At 39.5% G+C, this 22,082-nt stretch overlaps 1 protein-coding gene across 19 annotated transcripts in view; it reads right to left on the bottom strand.

Annotated features, from left to right (window-relative positions):
* ERC2 (ELKS/RAB6-interacting/CAST family member 2) overlaps positions 1–22,082 on the bottom strand; it is an 823,531-nt gene that overhangs the window by 613,432 nt on the left and 188,017 nt on the right. The gene's annotated exons all lie outside the window — the stretch shown is intronic.

Raw genomic sequence — 22,082 nt, 5'->3', positions numbered from 1 at the left:
GGTACTCTAGGGTTCTCATAGGATCTGCTGGAATTCAGAATCATCTGTGTAAAGGCTATTGTTTTCTGGCCTTCTCAGCCCCACTGACCTACATGAAAGTACAATGCCATAGGACATTGCCACCAAACCTTCCCACAATGAGTTTCAGAGCTGTGAAGGGGGGGGTGACTAAAATAATGCTGATGGGTTCAGAATTAGCTTACTTGATGATTCCTTGCAGGATTAGTGGGAACTATAATATGGACAGACTCTATCTCCTGCAAGTCCTAACTTGTCCATTCCAACCTTATTCCCATCTATAAAGCTCAATTCCTGCAGAGACACATCTTCAAGGATGGAGGGCAAATGATGCTGTGGATGTGTCATCTTCCCTCCTGCCCTCTTCCTTCATCCATATCAAGCAATTTATCACCCCTATCTTGTTGGGTCTCCATTCTTTCTGGTGAGACTTGAAGGGGCCATATTTTGGATTTTAATTACATAATCCTGTATTCATGTTTCTTCTTTATAAGCCCAAATAAAGGTGCCTAAGAGACCCTCAAACTATATCTCTACGCAATTGCTTTTGATGTTGTAAACTAGTCCCTTTCAAACCAAACATTAGAAACAGAGGGAACACATTCCTTAGAGTGCCTTAAGAATAGCCTACTCCTTGGAGAGCTAATGAAGTACATTTTCAAGGGGGGGAAAGCTTCTCTGTAACTGTCAATGGGAGTTCAAATGACTTGGAGACTGTTTCATAACCTGGACAGTACAAGATCAACATCCAAATCTTTCATAAAATTTGGCGCCAAATGCTGCTCTCGGTTATATCACTGCAACTCCATTTCGTGCTGTCTTCCATATTGCTCCTTATGAATGGGCAAATCTCCCTCTCAAAACCCATAAAGCCATCTCATCATCATTCAGTTTCCTCCTCAAAACTCATCTCTTTCCATAATGCATACAGTAAAGAACAACCTGATAAGGGCTAAGCAGGTGGAGAGCTGTGATTATTACTACTAACCAGATAAGTATTGGGCACATCCCACTGTCTCAGACAAACAGAAAGAAAGAAATGATGCAACAGATGTGTTTTAATTAGACCACAACTTTATTCACTTAACTTATCTAGCAGTAAATCATACAGTGCAGGTCATCACTCTTTCCTTAATCTTTTTTTACCTATTTAGGATGGCTGCCAACAGTAATCCCCCTTCCCAACCTAGTCCCACATCACTGCTTGACCCCACTACCCTCCCCTCATATGGGGGAGGGAGGGAAGCGTCTGGAAAAAAAACAAGGTTCTCTCTCCATTGTACCAGACATTAGGAGCCCCAACACCCCCTTTTCCAGCATCCTTAGGGCTTGCCTTCCCTTAAATACACTTCCAACTCCTGTTTATCAGTGAACTATATATCCTCTGTAATGAGTACCTGCACCGGACACCTGCCACATCTGCTACCTACTAAGTTGCAACATCTCAACCTCCTTACCTACCTCATCAGTTCCTGACCGGCTGTGGGAAAAAAGGAAAAAAGCACCCTGTCTCAGCCAATCTGGCAAAGATGGAAAAATTGCTTCCCAGCCCACACCCCACAAAAAAAGAAAAGATAAAAAGCAACTAGCGCAATTCCAATGACAGATCATTAAAAACAGTCATACTTTTACCACATGGGTGAGCTGGTGGGTGCTGCTGATTGTGACTAATGAGAGAGTTCTTCCTGAATATACAAATATCTTCCCTTTCCCCACCTGGTCCAGCCACTTACTGTTCCCCCTTTGGCTCCACTAAGGTAAATCCCTTTCCCCTCCTTGCAACCCTAATGTAGTAGGATCCCTATCCCTTTTTTGCTACTGTTGCCCAGACAATGAATGACCAACAGCATTCAACTGCAGTGAGCATATTATATTTATCTCATCTTCCCACTCCGGCACATTTGTTAGTCTTATCCACCCATTACACACCCTTCTCTTTTAGAGTACATCTACACTGCAATTAAAGACCCACAGCATGGCCACAACTGGCCCAGGTCATCTGACTTAGGGCATGTCTACATTTACCTCCGGAGCGATCGATCTAGTGAGGGTCGATTTATCGCGTCTAGTGATAAATTTATCGATTTATCGGCGTCTAGCCGAGCACTCTCCCTTCGACTCTGGTACTCCACCAGAGCAAGAAGTGCAGGCGGAGTCGACGGGGGAGCATCAGCAGTCGACATACCGCAGTGAAGACACCGCGGTAAGTGGATCTAAGTACGTCAACTTCAGCTACGTTATTCACACAGCTGAAGTTGTGTAACTTAGATCGAAAACACACACACACCCCCCACACACACACCCATGTAGACCAGGCCTTAGGCTTAAAATTGAAGTGTAGACATTTGGGCTCAGACTGGCACCTCAGACTGAGACTCCAGACTCAGTGCCACAGGGTTTTTTATTATACTGTAGACCTACCCTTACAGGTTAAATCTTTGTAATCAGGGGCTGTCATTTATTATATCTTTATGCACAATGGAATCCAACCCGGTTGCAGTTTTTAGTTGCTACCACAATATAAATGTTAAATAAAAATAACTAATTTGGCTCATCATATTAAATCAATTACTATAGTATTTTCAGACTCTAAAAAACACATCCTGAAGAATTCAGGATTTAATATTTTAAATATCTATACAAACAACTGAAAAAAAGGAAAGCCAATTAGTTATGAGTTTTCCATGTAAGTGAGCAAAGATTCTTTAAACAACAGTAACTAAACGATTGCATACAAAGGAAGATGTCAATAATTAATACAATAAAAGCTCTTCTCACACAAAACAAAATAATTATTTAGCAAAAAGGAACTCTTCCAGCAAAAGGTTTAAGAGAAATGCATTTTCACTCAGCTTCCTGGCTAATTGTATTACTTAACCCTGCTATGCCTGTATGTGATGTTATAACTCTACAAGACAATAACTCAGCAATCTATACCTATATAGCATGTGAATGAACTCAATAAATCAATACAATTTTCCAAAAATCTTAATTTTTACAGTCAAAGAATCATTTTATACTTAAAGCATAGAGGAAAAGTAGTATGTGGTAGGACTGAATTTCATGAGATTTATCCAGAAACATTCATCTTTGACAGTCCATACAACTTTGGCTAAAGAGAAGGAAATGATAGCTGTTTCCATAGATAATACATGTAGTTCTATTCATGCTTATGATCAGTTTGTATTACATTTGGAACAGTTTAGTATTTAAGTTATAGTTAGGACATTGATATGCTGAGAACTGCCTATCACACTGACTAATATTTTCTCATTGTTTCCTTTAAATCTCCCTCTGTCAATATCCATCTGTTGTGTCTTGTTGTATACTTTGTGACAGGGACGGTCTTTTTGTTGTTGTGTATGTACAGTGCCTAGTACAATTGGGTCCTAGTCCATGACTAAGATTTCTAATGCTCGGGTCAATACAAACAATAAATATTAATAAAATAATTCATACTTCTTGATAATCACATAGGAGTTGGATTTACTCTTACTGGCTTGTCTTATTCCACCACTTTCCCCAACCCCCATGGCTTCCATAGAAGGAGGGCATGATAAAAGTCCAAACATACCATTCAAAAATTCTTACTTCTGGCCTGCAGAATCCCACTGACCAATGTCATACAATGCATCATGCTGCAATGCCACCACTACCAGAAATTGCACTGGCCATAAGGGCTCTGGTAATTAAGGATAGCATGTAGTGCTGCAAACATTTGGGTGTTTTAAATTTGTTTGTTAAAAGATATACAGTATTTTGTTTTTTAGAAGTTTAAAACTGCCAATTTTTGGCCCACTATGGTGCACTGCACCAGTGAATTTCTAGTACCTGCCCTAAAAATATGTTTTTAAAAGGTGCATTTAGAATAAAGCAATTAGTGAATGCCCCTTTACCCTTTCTGTTCTGAGCATTTAGCACACAACTAATTTTTCAAAAGAAAGAAAATAAACTTTTACAAGTCACCTTCAATGATGAAATCTCTCAATCACTAACTGATTGTCTCAGCAGACAGTTGAAAATATAAAAATTAATTAAATGTCAACCTCACAAGGGATTTAAACACTAAGTGAATGTCCAAGATTTGTAATTTTCTTCTTCCATGGAAATTGTGGAAAAAAATAAGCTGGCCAATCAGCTCCCTATCTGATCAACAAAAATTACAGCTAATTTTAAGACTTGACACTGTTCCCAAAGGGCATATAAAGTGAGTTGGAGTATGAACAGAATTCCATACATTACCCAGGGAAACAAACCAGAGTTCCACCCCTTTGGCCAAAGATGAACAGACTGCCAACGATGAGTATTCCTAGATGTCTATCATAGCATAAAGCCTTGCCTCATAATACTTTTCCTGTTAGCTTTATGAATTAATCTGATGCAGGGTGACTTAAAAGCTTTTATTCTCTAGCCCTGCTGGTAAAATGCAGCAGACTTTGGGATTCTGGAGAAGATCAGAAAATGACTCCCAGTTTATTATTTTGTGGGGGTTTTCTTCCAATCAGGTTCAAACATGTGGGGATATCACAAGGCTCAGTTCTTGAATTTATGTTGTTCTGTGTACAATTTTTTCTATAGGGAAATTGATTCAGAGACATGTTGATATCACTTTATGTGCATAATATATTGTTTTTCTAACTGAGATCATTTAAGGGGCTTTATAATTTGATTAAACAGTTAACTAAGTGACATTCTGAACATGCAGTTACTATAATATAAGGAAAGCACATTTTTCCACATTATGTCTTTTTTTGAATTGATGCTAGTTTTGTCTTTTGAAATTGCTTTTATTAAAAGGATCAGGGCACCTTCTAGAACTTTTTTAAATAAGGTAGTTTTTGATCCTGAAATTTTTGCCTGAAGCTCCTTTTGCTTACTTTACAAAATCTTTAAACTATCCCCTGTAACTAGCAAGGCTTCTACAAATAACCTTGGGGCATGTTCAGTTATTAATGTATGCTTTCATTATATCCCATCTGAAGTCTGGATTGTTGCAATTCCTAGATCTTTCTGGTTAATTACTTTGTATGTACAATTTAAACGATTCTCTCAAGAGCTACACAGAATACTGCATACTAGTACAGAGATACCATGATAGTGCCTGGTCATTATGGTGACAAGTACACAAAAAATAGATCTCTTCTTTGGCATCCATGGAGGTTTTAGATTTACTATAACTTGGTAGGGTATATGGCGCCTAAACTAGAACTAACTGGTTGCCCATTTTCCCCTCCACATGTATTTCTGGGGTGTTGGATTTGAATACTGGAATGGAACCCAAACCCAAAGTACTAGTTTGGTTGTACGCAAAAAGCAGAAGGGGAATAGAAAGGGGGTCTCTTCTCAAAATTCATTCCAAATGGCATCCCAAAATGGTGGAAACCCAGAAGATCAGTTGATAGAGATTCTGCTATTCTGTGCTGAAATTAATCAAGAAAAGCATGCAACATTTGAGCACTATTGAACTGGTATTCCACACCTGGTTCAGCCCTAGACCTGAACCCTGAACCCTAGTCTAAACCTAATACAAATATAAATCCTGCCTTTTCGTTCTCACCTCTTCATCTCAGCTATACTTTTAAAACAATTTACTACCTTCTCTCAGGAATGTTTAGATACTGCTGACTGATATTGCTTTTATTCTACTTCTGCTGTGTTTTACAGAGTTTCCTAAGACTTCAATGGCTACATTCTATTTTTAGTATACGTCCATGGTCTGAAATTCTTTGCCAGACAAGAATAAAAAGACACTAATATGTTTTTACATCAAAAATACCTAGAAATAGTAACAAATTTCCTACACATTGAACCAACAAGTAGGAAAAGGATATAACCCAAGGAGTTTATATTCTAAATAGATGACATATGGACATGGATTTGCTCCTCAGTTTTAAATTTACCTCAGTGGTTACATACCTTTAATTTTAAGATGGACTATTAAAACCTGCAATGTCAGCATTCATTTTTACTGCTAAAAACATGGCATAGCAAATAGTTAGTGTTCTTTAGTTTTGTTCATTTTTGATCATTTAGTTTCTTAATTACCCTATTCCTTATAGTGGCGTCTCCCACACTAGAATTGTCCTTTGTACAAGGCATAGGAGAATTTTTAAGATCTGCTGTACAGAACTTGCATGGTCCCCATTATTGTAGTGTTGGAGCACCTCACAATTTATCAACCCAACCCATCAGAGTTAGGAAAGCGCTATTATTATTTTTCAGATGGGGAACTGAGACACAGAAATTAAGTGACTTGCCAAAGGCCACATAACAAGTTTATGGCTCGCCTTGTGAGGATTCAATTTTTATCAGTTAAATGCCAGTAAACATTGATTTCACATACACACACAAAAACAGACAAACTATTTACATCGATAATAATGGAAATTTACAGATGGGCAAAGAAAGAGAAATGCTACTTAAGAACTTTAGAGTTTGAGTTAAGGTATTTACTTTGTATATTTTGATGTGATGTTGACAATTTGCTTAACAGTTACAAAGCTTTGACCTTTTGAATCTCAACATCTACTGTCTTTATTGTCTACTCCCCACTATTTTCTGACAGACCCTATAATTTCCCACACTAATGAAAAAATCTGAAAAAAATGTTTAAATATAAACATCTAAATTATTCCTCAAAATTAAAAATCAAATTCTGCCAAGTCTATTTATGGCAGAGTGGGGATAGGCTAACACCCTCACCCCTGAACCATCCTTCTTCTCTATCTATCCCTGTGACAAAGGTACATCTGTGGCTATGGGTAAAGCAATGGGTCATTCCTTGCAAGCCAACCAGTTTCCATCCTTGCTCCCACTGATGTCCCAGGAGGCTGAAGGCTCAGGCAGCAGCAACTCAGAGGCCCAAACATTTCTCCTCTGAGCCAATTAGAAGCTGAAAGAGTATGTGATCCAGCCCCAGGATGGTAACAGGGGATGCCCCTCTCTCCAAGCAGCACATAACCTTCTGCAGAGTAGGGAACAGGGAGGAGGAGCCACAAGACAAGAACACAAAAAAAAAGAACCAAAAATGTAAAATAATACAGAAAAGCTAGAGATTGTTAAGAAGGAACCAAGGCAGATAACCAGAGGAAAATTAAAATGGACAGACGAAAGATGGCAATGACTAGACTAAATTAGACATGGGCGAGGGCCTCACGGTAAACATATTCTAATATTCCCAGGTAAAACAGGCAAATCTGCAGGTCATAGCAAGTTGTGGCATAAGAACAACTAGTTCTCTCCAACACCTCCAGAAAGCAGATGGTTTCCACTCTTCTGGTGAACACGAGCATTGTACTGCCCCAACACAATCAGCCTGTCTGAACTTTAAAATTGGAGATCAGCAGTATTTTAACATTCTGATCAATTATTTCATTTAAATAAAAGCATAGGCACTTAACTAAATTGTCAACTTAACTGTAGTGTCCTCCAGCCAAAAACACCATTACAAAGACAGATCAAATTATATTAAAACCAGAATCCTAAAAAAATTCTGTAACGTAAGAAAGTTACATTATTCTTAATTTGTCATCATACCCTCCACCTCTGATCTCTCCCACTTCCCCCCCCCCACCAAAAAACAATATAATATAAAGTCATGAAACACTTGAGATAGCATCTCAGTAAAAAAATTATGATCAAACATATTTTATCTTTCTGAGACAACTATGAATTGACAACACTGACATATTCCATGCCTGGCTGCAGCAGCTAGGAAATAAAACAGCATTTTTGCTAGGTGGTGTTCCACATTATCCTGCCACTAATCTTCTGCTAGAGGCCCTCCGTCACATGGAGGAAATAGTTGAAGGACATTTTGTTGTGTCAAGTGTATATTAAATCAGTTATTTAGTGTAATAAGACATGGGATGGCTGGTATTGGAATTGGGAGCATAGCAATTACACAAATTTGCATTCTATAATCCTCCTTTGGGGTATTCCACGACAGAGGTTTGGGTCAGAGGGCAACATCCATTTTAGCACATTTTCCACCCTTCTCTCCTCCATATGTACCTTTATACTTCTTCCATTTGTACTCTGTGTGCCCAGTTCGAATTTGGACAGAAGATGGGTGAAAAATAATTTCACCTTTATCCCTCAAATGGGGGCAAAATGGTGCTGGAAAAACAAAGAGAGAACCGAATATGAATCAGAGCGCAAATTATCATATGTCCCTTATCCGACACATATGGCGGCCAGACATTTTAAGATTGTTGAAAAATATGCTATCATTAACATTTTTAATTGGTTTTAACAGTTAATATGCACTAAACTTTAAGGGTACTGTATATCTTTTTGCATAATTCACTGTTGCAAACTACACACATCAAATATAAGATTTTTAGTAGAATCGGCATTGAAGATAGCCTGCACAGAGCCACAGGAAAATGCTGGCTACAGCAGTATGGAAGGCAGAAATCTGTACATTTCTGATAAACGGTGACTATTAGCAATGTTTTTCTTTTCTTTTTTTTTTTAAAGGAATTTTATCTTAGTTTCACAATGTTGCAGGTTTATAGTTTAGAATTTGTCAGTATCAATGTTTGCATTTAATTTTTGTCAGTTTTCCTAGCATTGTGCTAGCATAAAATCTGCTGTACCTTGTGCTTCCTTGTTTGTCTTCACTTTGGGTTAAGGTGACCAGACAGCAAGTGTGAAAAATCAGGACAGGTAGGGGGTAATAGGTGACTATATAAGAAAAAGCTCCAAATATCGGGACTGTCCCTATAAAATCAGGACATCTGGTCACGCTACTTTGGGTCAATAAGTCACTACACTAGAATCATTTGATTTTCTTGGTTTCTTACTCTCTCAGCCTCTGAGATTCTTTTTTTCTAACCAAGGGCAAGTGTTACCTATATTTTTTTAAAACATCATTAGTTCAGGCTATATAGAATTTGTCCAACAGGGCTCCTTCAGAAAATGATGCCAAACCTAGATCCCAAAAAGGGGCAATCAGAGAAGCTAGTGAACTATTTACAACTTAACTCCAATGCTGGATGATGTGGAGAATTGACTGATTTGTGAAGAAAAAGTTCTGTGGTGACAATAATTGGAGCCTTCTAGAAAAGTGGGACCTTTCAGCTTCTGTATGACCACAACTGGGGTACATCAAGTTTCATCAGTCCTTCCCTTTGACAGGAAAACTGAAGCCACTATTCCTCTAACATTGTCCCCCTCCCCATGAATCCTATCCCTCAGTTTTAGACAGCTGACCTATTCTATTCTATTCCTATCCAGATAGCATAATATAGGAATTTTATAGTATAAGAGTTTGGGATTTGGCAGGGAAGGGTGGGAAATCACACACTGAATCTTCAAAAAGAAAAGGAGTACTTGTGGCACCTTAGAGACTAACAAATTTATTTGAGCATAAGCTTTCATGAGCTACAGCTCACTTCATCGGATGCACACTGAATCTTGGGTGTTTCAGTTGGTGGAGAAGGATCCAATAAAATATCTTTGCACAGACTCAGTCCTAGAGTTGTTTGAAATAAATTTGTTCATAAGTATGAACTGCTAGGTAGTTGGATATGGCTTCTCCATCTGTATTTTGAAAGTCAATGTCTCTCCTGTTAAGGGTTTGCTTTTCAGCCATTCTTTTTGCTAGGTTCTCAGTTAATGTCAACCCTATGGGCTAAACAGAATGCTTATAAATACTTCTCTATACTTATTATCTTAAACTTAATAGAAAGCCAGTATAATGTTTTATTTCATTCTACTTATTAGGTTAAATAATTAAAAATAATTTACCAAGTATTAGCATAGTAGAGCATCTGAGGCATTGCAGAATTTTCCCTATTCTTAGAATATTAAGTAATACAAGTACCAGGGGGTAGCCGTGATGTATCCACAAAAACAACAAGGAGTCCGGTGGCACCTTAAAGACTAACAGTCCCTATTCAAGCCTAAATTAATGGTGTGGTTGGGTCCTCTGATGGTGGAGGACCCAACCACATCAGCGACACCATCAGTGGCTCATTCACCTGCACATCTGCTAATGTTATATATGCTATCATGTGCCAGCAATGACCCTCTGCCATGTACATTGGCCAAACCGGACAGTCCCTACGTAAAAGAATAAATGGACACAAATCGGACATCAGGAATGGTAACATACAAAAGCCAGTAGGAGAACACTTCAATCTTCCTGGACATGCTATAACAGATTTGAAAGTAGCTATACTTGAACAAAAAAATGTCAGAAACAGACTTCAAAGAGAAACTGCAGAACTAAAATTCATTTGCAAATTTAACACCATTAATATGGCCTTTATTAGGGACTAGGAGTGGCTGGCTCATTCCAAAAGCAGCTTTGCCTCTGCTGGAATTGACACCTCCTCATCAATTATTGGGAGTGGACTACATCGACCCTGATTGAATTGGCCCTGTCAGCACTGGTTCTCCACTTGTGAGGTGACTCCCTTCTCGTCATGTGTCAGTATATAATGCCCGAATCTGTAACTTTCACTCCATGCATCTGAAGCAGTGATTTTTTACCCACAAAAGCTTATGCCCAAATAAATCTGTTAGTCTTTAAGGTGCCACCGGACTCCTTGTTGTTTAAGTAATACAGTATCTCATATACTTTGATTTGGTAAACATTGACTTTTTAAGGAGAACCACTGTATGTGATTATAATTCTTTAAGATTAGTGATGTTTGTCAGTAACATGCTCTTTAGACAGAAAGTAGATGCATTTATAGGGAAAAAGACTTGGGACAATATATCCTGTGGAAGTTTCAAACCAAACAAACACTGCTGAATGCTATCTCTTAAGAATAAATATTCCTATTCTAAGCCTAATTAAATACTATGCTATAACGAAGTAAGGGAAAGTAAGGAATCTGCAAATATTCAAAATGTATATACCAAAATCCTGAAGCTGAGATAGTAGATGCTTGACAAATGTTTTGTATTCTCTCAATTCCAGAGGGAGGTGCAGGTTGCAATGTTCTGCCCATTTAATGTGGCCAATGTTCGCAGAAAACTGCAGTCAGCAAAGAGAGGGCCTACAGCCTGATGTCACTTAATATTTTTTACTATACTCTGATACCTACAATGTGGCTGTATTAGTTTCTATTCAACAATAAAGTAAACCGAAATCTTGAATTAAGAATTAAAAGAAAGTACTGGACTGCAGTGTACATTTGATCGATGCTAGGCAATTAAACTGCTTCCCCTTATTTTTTGCAACGTGTGCATTAAAGCACATGTACTTAGTATCTTGTTTTTCCTTCATTTCTTTCTGGAGACAAAAAAGGTACACTTCTTTTTTCCTGACTTGCAATTTTGGGATCTCATATTTTTCTTGGATATCAGTTGGATGGCAAGAGTCTATTGCCAGATATCCATGGACATTTTACAAAAGGTATTTTAAACAAATTTACCTTTAATGAGACTTTAATAAGTTAAGTTTGTTTCTTCAGAGTTCTATTGCTTAGATGAGCCCACCTCTTCCATACGTAATAACCCCCCTCTACCACATACAAGATAAAGCAGATTTTATAACATATGGTTGCCATTTTTGGAATATAACAAAATATACAGACAAGACGATGTTAACCAAACACAAATGTGTCTTATTAAAGGAACAAATACAGGTTATGAATAAATTATGTTAGTACTTGTATGGAAAGTTTATATGTTAATAGTGATAAAATAAAAAATAAAAACATTGAATGGTTATCCTTCCTGAAACTGTCATAGAATTTATTTTTTAAAAACAGTCTTCTCCACTAAATTGTATCTCCAATTGAATGATAATGGCTCGTGTACTCTTTTAGCTAAACTGCTCAGAAGGATGCCAAATGATTGCACAAGTCAGCCAAATCAGCTGCAAATCAGCCAAAACTAACTATCTGCTGTATTGCAGTCTGTTGCAATGACAGATCTTTTGTAGGGACATTTGATGACTCATTATGAAGTCTTAATTGAATAGCAAGAATCACGTTGATGAACAGAGGGAAATTATTAATAGTATGACTTCCAAGAGGGGAACAGTATCAAATGGAATTCGCAGCAGTGATAGTGTTTGATATTTTACTCTCTCTAAATACTTATATTGCTCCCATCACTGTAGTATCACAGAGCCTAGTTTAAGTGTACTAGAGCATGCCAAATTAGAATAAGGCATAAATGAAACTATGATTAGGCATTCCAGTAGTACAAAAATAAAATTATAATAAAAGCCGATGCATATCAATCATGCAGAATGACAGCCATAAATTGTTGGGTCACTTGAAGAGATTTGCAAGAGTCAGCCACAATGCAGCAAGGTGAAATTCAGTACAAATAAATTTGAAATCCTACGTAGTATTTTGAGATGGAAAACAGACACATTTGGGGACAGCTACTTTACTTTATTTAGAAAGTAATAAATTCACTGAAAACCTAAACTTATAGGTGAACAAAATACAAAACAAATTTGCTACACATGTATGTGGTGAAGAAACCTACTGTTGTACTAAAGTCTATATACATATCCATGGTGTCAACACAATTCCAGTCCCTTCAGTTCCAGAAGGATCATTCAGAGAAGAGACAAAATACAAAGGAAAAGAAAAATGATTAGATACAAGATTGATGGATAAGTCACAAAGAGGGATTAAGGAAGCTAAATATACATAGTTTAGTACAGAAGACTCAAGATCAGTCTATCGACATCCATCAGGTAACACTACATATTATGGAAATGCATAAATAATTCATAATTATAGAAGCTGATTAAGAGCACAAAGATCTAAAGCTATAGTAAAGAATGAAAAATTAACACTACGTCCTCAAAATTTTAACAGTAAGAAAACTAGACAGGTGAAGAGACAATCAAAGATTGGGGGTTAAGATACCATCATAATAAGTGATTTTTTAAAGAAAAATGGTTAGGGAATTAGACAGTAAATAACTAAGTGGTCTTTGGGGACCATAATCTAGGATTATTCAAACAATTTATTATTCATCAACATATCTCCATTAGTTTTTGTTTTGATCTTGATAATGGATGAAGATGAATTGTGGCTTGTGCAGAATAGCTTAGAACATGGACTAAGCTTTGTCATATTTTCAAGTACTCTGTGATCCAATGTGTGTTATCTCTCAATACTGTCTTTTATTTTAAAATACTTTCCATGACTTAAAGCCTATGAATACATAGATACTTACAGTTTATGGCACAAAATGTTCAGCTACCTTAGCTATGTTGATTATTAAAGTATGTTTTCATTCTTCTCCACCAAGAAATATGTTTTTATCAAGAACATGAAAATATTGGGTACTTTTAGGGAAAGACTAAAAACTTGTTTGAACTACTGTAGCATTTTAAGCTAATTTATGGAGTTGGCTATGGCTGGTTTTCTAATGTAAAACACCTGGAAACGTTTGTTTTTTTTTTTTTTTTTTGGGGGGGGGGGGGGGAAGAGCTCTGTTTAGTTGTTATGATATGAAATTTCATTCAAATGCTAAAGACAATTGTCATCTGTAATGAAAAGATGTTTTGTGTCTTCAAATCAAAACAGCGAACTTAAACAGCTAATAAATGACATCAGCTATTCTAGAGAAAAAAATTATACAGAAGTATGTGACATTATTGAAAACACTGATTTTGCTCTTAAATCTTTTTATTTAGAATGTGTGTTTGGCAAAAAGAAAAGTTAATATTGTCTTTAGGCTGCTATTTCAAGAAAGACAAAGCAGAAGCCCCTTTGTCCTGGTGAAATCTAACCTTCTGCTGGAAAATATTTCTGTCCATTAACAGCTTATCAAGGACCATCAAGAACAGGATCACCCAATGTCTGTCTCCTTATTTACTTAATTAAGCTGTCACAATGTGCTTGAGAGATACTGGATAGCATTACCAATTTCACCCTTAAAATAGCTCTGAATATTTTAAAAGTTGAAACAGACAAGACTGCTCTGACTAGTTTTGTAGTTACTGATCTTCAGCTTGACCACTGAAGAGAATTCTTAAAGATATGAACAAAATACTTCAGGCATGATGTCTTTCAGCTTTGTGATACACACATGAAAGAATAGTTTTCAGCAAGTGCACACCAATCATCTAAACCACAGTAGAATGATTTCATTAATATTTTAGTATCATTCCTTTTATTTTCAAATAACTATTTATATGCAAGGTGTGGACTGAGTAGGTTGCATATTTAATGAAAATTATTAATTGTATTCTATTTTATTAGAAGCCAGGCACTGGATAGTATTGAATTGTTTGGGAAATGTTAGTCAAAACAGCCAGGACATGCTCATTAAAAGTCTAAAATATAGTGGCCCATGTTTCTGAGCAGCAGCAGAAGAGTGCTCAGGAAAGGAGGCTGGGGAGGGGGATGCAGTGGAGTTTTATGTTAGGCTACTCTTACTACTCCCTGATCGGGGGGCATACTGCTGTACATTAGAGCAGCTCTTAATTGTGACACCTGTTGATGGCCCGAAAGGTCCATTCCAGCAGCGAGGGATCAGTGGGGCATAGGGATGCCCAAGCCACCCTTCCTTTTCTCCCAGTTAAACACTGTGTAGAAGTGAAAACAATATAATTAGATCAGTTATAGCCTACTTTTTATCTCTTTGATGTTACAAGAAACCATGACCAAAAAAAGACAAATTTCTACCTCTACATCTTCTCTGTGGGTGATTTCTATTGAGACATCAGTGCTTTCCTCTGCTCTGCACAAGTAGTGCCTGTCTTGATTGTCCATTTACCAAATTTTTTTGATAATCATCTGTTTGTTCACAAGAATCTCCCTGTAAACATCCACAGCGCCACCATGTTGTCATTAAGATCTTCCCGAAACTCTCTTCTGCTATCTGTGTTAGATACTTATACAGCCCGTAAAACCATAGTCTCTGAGTGCCTCACAACGTTTAATGCATTTATCTTGGAGGTACAACAACACCCATTTTACAGATAGGAATCTGGGGCACAGAGACCCAAATCCACCAAGGGACTTAGGGGTTACAACACCTAACTTTTAGGTGCCTAGCCACCCAGTAGACTCCACAAACCCTGGATCAGGCACCTAGGCTCCCTAAACAGTGCATAGGGATCCACAAAAGCCAGCATACTAGATCAGGAGCCACTTACGCTAGCCAATTGCAGTTAAGGGGACAGAAGGCTAAGCCCTGCCCCTGTCAGGCAGTTAAGTATTTAATTCTAGACTGGAGGGAAATGCCTATCTCCACATGGGATCCACAGCCATGAACCCTCTCCTGGAGTCAGGTGACAAAGTCATTTCTTGCAAGATAGACAACAGCCCATGCCTAACTCCACACAAAAAAGTAGGAGGCGGCAGCAGTGACGGCAGCTTTCCTTGCAACTTTTAGTCCAGTGATGAGGACACTCACCCAGGATGTGGGAGACCCCAGTTTGATTCCCTTTTATGATGAGAAGAGCATCTCCCATCTCCCAGGTGAGTGCCCTAACCTCTGGACTGAGGAGTAACACTCTCCCAATGGCCTAATGCATATTTAATTATTTATACACAGTGAACACCTTCAACAAGAAAAACTGAGACATGCATCTCAGAATATCCCATAGTCCAGTGAATAGGGCACTCACCTGAGAGGTGAGAAACCTACATTCAAATCCCTTCTCCTCATTAGGCTGAGGCAGGAATTGAATCGGCTCCCACACCCTGGGTGAGTGCCACCCTAGAGGCAGAAACTTAGGGGCCTCAAGGATTTTAACAGTGGAAATCTAGGTGCTGACGGACTTTAGATGCCTCCAGTATTAGGCGGCATCTTAGCTGGGGTTTTAAGGATCTCAGTGGCACCTAAATTTTGGATTTCAGTGCCTAAAGTGGGAGTTAGGTGCCTAAGTCCTTTTGTGGATCTGGGCTAGAGAGACTAAGTGGCTTGCCTGTGGTCACACAGAGTCTGTGGAGGAGCAGGGAATTAAACCCAGGTCTCCCAAGAGCCCTTACTACTGGACCACCTTTATTCTACTGTGATGACATTGGTTAAGAATTTGGTGTTCTACGACCACTGCTTCTCATGCTGTTCATAATCATATCAGTTATCTTTTCCTGGTATCCACCTATTGTTTCTCCTTATATTTAGGCTATGTGTGCCCTGCTTGTGTGCACGCACTCATTGAGTTAGCACATGTATAAATAGCAGCGTAGCTATGGTAGCATGGGTAGCAGCAGAGACAGCATGGTTAAGCTGTGCTGAGTACAAAACCATCTGAAACCTCTGGGTATGTAGTCAGCATGGGTCAGCCATGCTTCCACTGGTGCTACGTGTGCTACCACAGCTACACAACTATTCATCCTGGCACTAGCTCTCATTGAGCTAACACAAGCACTTATACATGAGGAGGGGAAGTTACACCCCTTGCGCACAGCACGCAAGTAATCTTAGATTATAAAATCTCTAAGCTCAGAACATCTGTTTGATAATTGCCTGCACGCAATGAGGTCTTGATGCCTGACTGAGGGTTCTACCATCACCACCACAATGTAACCCTTCTACCAGGTGGAGTTGGCAGCAACAAGGACCAGGTTCAATATCTAGGGACTTCCTCTTAACAAAACAAAACAAAACAGAACAGAACTGGCTCGAGCCCGCACCCAGTAATCTGGGAAAATTTGCCACCACCCCTGGATGCCTCTAAGAGGCGATACTTCTGCTCTCACAATCACTGAGACTGTATATAACAAAAGAGAAATTTTATTAAAAGGGAAAGGGAACCTAGCATTAATTTGGGAAAACACCACAACCACATTCAAAAACATGCGACCATAAGCAAACCCAACCTCACAGCACATTGGGCATTAGACAGATTTGTAACCCAAAACCAGCCAAAATTTATCTACTGCACCTATCTAATATTTAGATCCATTCCACCCTTCTGCTTTACTTCCAAGTAGTTGAAAATAAGTGTAAGTGAGTTAGGCCAGATCAACACACAGGAACCTATATTATCTGAAGACAATCCTTATGTACACTGAATTTATTTTAATGATACAAACTAACCAAAGAATATTAATGTGTATGATGTATTAATTTCATTAGGGATATAATTTTGATTTAGAGGTGTAACTGAAAATGATTTTAAGAGACAACATTTAATCCTTGTATAGATTACACATCAGTAAAAAGGTTACTTTTGGATAAAAAGCACTATTTACCTGTAAGGTCATGGCAAAATATCTACTATGGGAGGAAAAAACTATCATACCATAGGTATCTAGGACCTCTAACCTCTTTACTTGGAATGTCACAACCTCCCCAGATGTCACAGCTGAGGTACAACTCTCTCTCTTTCATGGGTTTGTTTTTCAAAAGATTTCAATATCAAACATGCACTTCACTCCTTTCTAAGTATCCTTTTCCCCAGGATAACATTAATGCATCATTATAAAAGCACATTTTAAACCCATAATACTCTAAAATAGTTTTGAAATTGCAGAAAAGAACTACAATATAAAATCAACCAGATCCTCAGGTTTTACTGTACCTGAATCACAATAACCAACCCACACATACTATTTAATATTCGATTAAATATTTTATCCTATGATTAAGTCTATCAATGTTTTGTTTAAAGTTCATACATCAACTCACTAAAAGAAAAAATGTGTTTTAAAATTAAAAGAAACAAATCCACTTAGCAGTCGCTATCTATCTCCATTGCCTGGGAAACAGAACAGGATTTTGCTGTGGTAACCTGAATTCAGCTGACCAGCAACTTCCCTTTCTCAGTCTTCTGCTTCCATTGTTACCAGCCCATGAAAGAGTATCTGACTATAGCGGATTGTCCTCATGATACATAAATGGCCTCATCCATATTACAGTTTCGACGATGGTAAGAAATATTTGAGATAAGCTCTTGAAATCATTTTCATGATGTTTCCAATCAACATTTTTGTTTAAAATATTTTTCCTTATCCATGAGGCACATTCGTATACCAAGTATGTGGTTATGAGTGCAGCCTAGACATTATTATACCATACATTGTTATTCACCACACATGTTGACTACTTAAAATCAGCAATGGTGTCTAAATGACTAAATTTCTCTCACTACTGTAAATGAAGAGGAACTGAAATCAATGAGGTCACACCTGTGTAAAGCCTGTGAGAGACCAGAATCAGACCATAAAGAGAGACTGCCAACACTTGTGGCTCAAGAATTCATATCACAACGTAGTTATTGTTGAACTGATGGTTTAATTATGTCGATGGGAGAGCTCTCTCCCATCTGCATAGAGTGGCTACACAAGCGACCTTACAGCAAGTGGCACAGCTGCATTGGTATAGCTGTGCCGCTGTAAGCTCATTAGTGTACACATGGCCTAAGCCCACTGTAAAATTGTTTAACTATTGTTAAAATCATTTTAGAAATTATTTCAGGAGCCCAATTTACATAAGTAAATTAATTGTTTCTACTACATTTTATGCATAAAGTTTTTTAACTTCCAAGTATTCAAAATATTTGGCAACAAAGTAAAAAAGATTTTCAGCAATGTGATATGTGAAATGTGTGATTAGCTTTATCAGATCCAGACAATGTAGGAATAAACTGTTGGTTCTGCAGGCAGATTTTTCAATAACTTTTACAGTACATCATCTTAAATAGGGTAAAATTTCAATGATTCTGGCCATCAAATATCAAATCATAAAGATGTCAAGATGACTGCAACTAGCAGGAACACCATTTACTGCAAAGAATTGCAAGCCAGTAACTTCTTACTGCAACTTAGTGACATAATATTTTATGTAGAACTTTTTTTAAAAAAGTGGAGTTAGTGCTATACAATCAGAAAGCCTGATAACCTTAGATTTTGACCCCTTGTTATAGATTAAATGCAAACTACAAAGTAACAGTAAGGTTGAAATTACAACTTTGCAGAAGTCAAGTCAGTCAAAGTTACAGCATCTGTAGCAACACTAATGCAGCTCCCCCTCCTCCCCCTTCATCCCATGCCAGCCCTTCCATGCTATTGTTTGGGGAATGAGGTCACAGACTGCCATATAACCATGCCAAGGCACTTTCATATCATAGTGATGAGCACAGTAAATGCATGGATATATCAATGTGACAATTTGGGGAATCTGTATTTGCCATTTTCTAACTCTTTTTGCTATTGAAGACTATGTCAGACCACAAACTACATTTGAATGTGAGACTTGTTGCCTTCTCTATTGTCATTTTACCTCCACGTTGGATCAAAATTCCAAGGGATGGTAACATAGGGGCATGGAGCCTATAAACCTATCTTAGAGACAGTTGTTTAGGGCTGTTAACTAATGAATAGAACTGGCCCCCCAACAGAAGAGTAAGATGGCTGAAGGTGGTGGGGAGCCAGTTTGCTCTAACTTCTCTGCAGGAGATTGGAATTTGAAGAGTGGACTTTCATCAGCAGCTGTACAAAGAAACCAGATTTTAGTGGTAAGGCTTATAAACTTAAGGGACTCACAAAGTAAGAGAAAGAGGAATCTGTGGACAGGAGGGGGAACAGAGGGGCTTTTGTAGCAGAGGGGTCCTGTTTAACAGTAGGACCAGCCCAGGTCAAAGAAAGCAAAGAGACAGACACTCCATGTTTCAGAGAAGAATCCATGAGCTGCAGGGAGAGCACCCTCGACAATCCAGAGGACTCAGAACTAAGCCCAAGCATGCTCCAGAGTGGTGAGAAAACTGAGGCAGGGAAATTAGTATAGGTGTATTTATTATTTTTGTCTAGCTCTGTAAATCTTCTGTGCTATGTAAATAAGGAGTAAATTGTGTTTATAATCCTTTTAAAAACCTATCTGTGGGTCTGTCTGCCTCATCAATCAAGTATCCCAGAAGACAGAATTGTGGACTTCAGCTATTAAGAGGTAGGGGGGCAGTGCTGATCCTAGAGCATCTGGGCCATGCAGTCCCACTTCTGTGAAGGGGTAAGGGTGCTGGTGCTTATGAAATGCGCCAGAGAGGCCAAAGAGAAAGACTGTGCAGTAGCCTTCTCAGATCCATGGAAGCTTCAAGCACACAGCTCCAGCAGACTGAGAACCAACACAGCAGCCTGGTGCATGTCCAGCAGAGGGAGTTTTACCAGAACTGTGCATTACAACCACATACAAAATTAAAGCCATTTTCCAACCCAACTACCTCCCTGAGGTCACAGCACAGTTCCTCTTCAAGGGGCCCCTCAATAACTGTCCCTAACAGTTCTGAAATCAAATTCATACTAATATCACATTAAAAGAAAAGTTTTACAGAAATAGAAAACAAAATAAAAGCCAAAATAATGTGTGTTGCCAAATACTAAGGCTGACACTAAGCTTCATTTAAAAACAATATTGAAATTTTACCTGTATCTTGATGAAAACAAAAGGTGTCTTCCTCTCTCAGATTTCTCTTTCTGCCTGTCAGCTCAGTCTTGGCATATATCCAAGAGCATAGATGGGTTTTGGTATATGCAGTGGTGAGCTGGAGCCGGTTCGCACGAACCGGTTGTTAAATTTTGAAGCAGTTTTAGAACCGATTGTTAACCCGCTTCCCTGCAGGGGGCGCTGAGGCTTTGATGGGCTCTGGCTGCGAAGCGATGTAATTCCTCCTCCGGCCGCCGGGGGCACTGTGCTGCGGGAGCCATGTGGGCTGCCACCTGGCCCTGGACAGGAGCCCTGTTGCTGCTGCTGCTTCTCCCCCGTCCCCTGACCCTGGGGCTCCTGCTGCTGCCTGGTGGGTCCCCGGCTGCTCTGCTGGGCCTGGGCTGCTCGGGCTGCTCCGAGCTGCTCTCCCCGTGAGTACCCACCACCCTGCCCACAGCCAGCCCGTCTCCAGCCACCCCTGCACCCTCTGCCCTGCCCGCAGCCAGCCCCTGCCAGACCCCCTGCCCTGCCCGCAGCCAGCCCCTGCCAGACCCCCTGCCCTGTCTGCAGCCACCCCCTGCCACACGCACCCCCTGCCCGCAGCCAGCCCCTGCCAGACCCACTGCCCTGTCTCTAGCCAACCCCTGCCGCACACCCCCCCCGCCCAAAGCCAGCCAGCCCCACACCCGCCTGCCTTGCCTGCAGCCAGCAGAGGGAGTTTTACCAGGACTGTGCAGTACAACCACATACACAATTAAAGCCATTTTCCAACTCAACTATCTCCCTTAGGTCAGAGTACAGTTCCTCTTCAAGGGGCCCCTCAAACACTGTCCCTAACAGCTCTGAAATCAAATTCATACTAATGTCACATTAAGTCAGCCCCTGCCCTGCCTCCAGCCAGCCCCGCATCCCTCTGCCCCGCCTGCAGCCAGCCCCTACATCCAGTCAGCCCCTGCCCTGCCCACAGCCAGCCCCGCATCCCCTGCCTCCAGCTAGCCCTGCCCCACGCCCCTGTCTGCAGCTGGCCCCACATCCACTGGTGCCCTGCAGTTCCCAGGGCAGTAACCCTGAACACCTGCTTCAATGAAGGGGGCAGGGAGCAGCTGGGACCCACACATGTGCACACCATAGGGTGACCAGACAGCAAGTGTGAAAAATCAGGACGGGGGTGGGGGGTAAGAGGAGCCTATATAAGAAAAAGACCCCAAAATCGGGACTGTCCTATAAAATCGGGACATCTGGTCACCCTAGCACACCCCCAGGGAGTGGCGGGGACCCACACATGTGAAACAGAGCTCATTTCTAGTTCAGGCCCGTCTTTTTAAAAAAGAACTTTAGGTAGGGTTAACATACATCCATATTTTCCCGGACAGGTCAGGCTTTTTGGTTTTTAAATCGCTGTCCGGGAGGAATTTTTAAATTTTAAAAATTTCTCCCGGGAAAATACGGACGTATGGTAACTCTAGTGGTACAAAAAATACATACTGTGGCACATCCCTTAAATCAGAACTTTTTATAGGGAACCGGTTGTTAAGATTTTGGCAGCTCATCACTGGGTATATGGGTTTTGGCAGTTCAGTCTCATGTTTCAATTTGTATTGTACATTAGATCACCCTTCCAACCCAGATTAAGATAATTTCCCTTTCCAGGTAATACACATCAATAAATCAAGATAGACTGCTTTGGGAATGACAAATTATGACACAACATTGGTTAGCCTATCTCCAAATATGTGAATATCACTCAGTAGTCTTGCCAC

Source organism: Chelonia mydas, chromosome 7 (genome assembly GCF_015237465.2).
Source record: "Chelonia mydas isolate rCheMyd1 chromosome 7, rCheMyd1.pri.v2, whole genome shotgun sequence".
Lineage (NCBI taxonomy): Eukaryota > Metazoa > Chordata > Testudines > Cheloniidae > Chelonia > Chelonia mydas.
The sequence above is the reverse complement of the archived record's forward strand: the minus strand, read 5'-3'. Positions and strand labels throughout refer to the sequence as shown.